Consider the following 1,834-nt stretch of genomic DNA (forward strand, 5'->3'; position numbering starts at 1 on the left):
TTTGTATATGACTAATATAAAGTTAAATAATAGTGCTACATACGACTAAATAATTAAAGAGATAATAAATAAATAAAAATAATTGGAATTGAGTTTCTACCACTTTCTACATAAATACTCACCTGTGGTATCCCTATTTTGCTTGTCGTTGACAGATTTTTGTCACTCTCGCGTAAGTGTGTTAACAGTTACATATATTTTCTCTATTATTTTCTATTACACCAGAGTAAATTTTAATAGTATTCTGACCCCTGTAATTGTAATATCCTAATCTAGTTTAATCTCAATTATCTTGAATTTCCTATAGATTTCATCATATGTTCAACCTACTGGTTTCCACACATGACTTTACTGTTTGGTGCTTGGCACCCCTTCTCCCCCAATTCTACCCCCACCGCATGCAGAAAATATATAACAAAGACAATATTAGACTTAAAATAAATTTTGGTATAAGAAATGAAATTTCTGAACGGAAGAAAAACATTTCCACTGCATCTACGAGAAGCATTCATTAATTCTTCACTGTGTCAAATTTTGTCTTTGATAGAAATGTAAAAATCAATTTTTAAAAAAAAGACTTACTAAAAGGCACCGGCGAGATTCGAACTCACGATCTCCTGTTTACTAGACAGGCGCTTTAACCAACTAAGCCACGGCGCCGCGTTTGTTCTTCACCATGTTTTAAAATTTTTAAAAAAAGGTGTGTTTTGACTAAGGAACATCTTGATTAATTTCATGCTATTTGAATTTTGCTTGCTCTTGCTCTCATCTTTTTGTAATACAGTGTTAAGTTTTTTTGGATTAAGCTTCGAGCCATTATATCGTATACACACATTCCCCCATAATATGTGTCAAAAACCTGACGAATCAGTTTATGTCGCTTCGCGGCAGCGCGCTGAGATTGAAACTATGTTCTAATGATCACTGTGTTATTTTTAAATATAAACGAAATCTAAAAGCTAAATATTTCGGGAGCTTTAAATCAAATTAAAAACTTTTGTTTGTTAGTTTAAAGTAAATTAGCCACCACCTAATAATTTTTATAGGATAACGTTACTACTGCTTGCGCATATTTCGCTCAAGTTAAAAATAAAACGAAGATTGTTCTGTAGTAACTGCACTGCGTAGAACATGCGTAAGTATAAGAGCGGGATTAAATGTGAAAATGCTAAGCTTCTCAAATATTTATTCCGATATACAATACCTTATTTTATGTTGTTAGGCTTAAAACTTATTTATTTAAAAAAATTGGTGCCTTTAAAATTTTATGCTATTATATAATTTTATTGATGAACAAAAAATAATTTTTAAGTGTTATTTTAAAAACTGTTAGATACTTAAAAAATACATGCTTATTATTTTCTTATTATTGAAAATATTAATAGGCAATACTTAAAACAGAATCACTTTTGAAGCAAAAAACAATTATGGAGCACATCTCACAATTTTTTTAAGTAATCCACATTAAAAAGAGATCTATGAGTAGAATCAAAGATTTTTGAAGTTTAAATTTGGCCCCTTAATTAGAGCTTGTGAGCAAGTGGGGTATTTAGTTTTAAATCCAGCTTAGTCCGTTTTTGAAATTGCAGAATTGTATAAATTTTGACATCTTTTTATAAAACATATCAGAAACCAAAAATTTAAATAAAATTGGTCAAATTCTTCTTGGAGAAAAGAAATTTTATTACTCTATTTATTTTAAATTTTGTGTTTTCACATTTAAAATTCAATGACAAAAATTGAATTAAAAGTTTGCATACCTTTCAATTTAAATTTTCGACAATTGTTAAATTAAATAATGAAGAAGAATAAATAATTAGGGGAGAGTAGGGTA

The 1,834-nt window shown here is 29.0% G+C and overlaps 1 non-coding gene across 1 annotated transcript; it reads right to left on the bottom strand.

Moving 5' to 3' along the window:
• Positions 1–586: 586 nt before the first annotated feature.
• On the bottom strand, positions 587–660 carry TRNAT-AGU (transfer RNA threonine (anticodon AGU)). Its single transcript has one exon. It is a non-coding gene; the product is annotated as a tRNA-Thr (tRNA).
• Between the last annotated feature and the right edge of the window lie 1,174 nt (positions 661–1,834).

This window comes from Parasteatoda tepidariorum, chromosome 10, assembly GCF_043381705.1.
Source record: "Parasteatoda tepidariorum isolate YZ-2023 chromosome 10, CAS_Ptep_4.0, whole genome shotgun sequence".
Classification (NCBI taxonomy): Eukaryota; Metazoa; Arthropoda; class Arachnida; order Araneae; family Theridiidae; genus Parasteatoda; species Parasteatoda tepidariorum.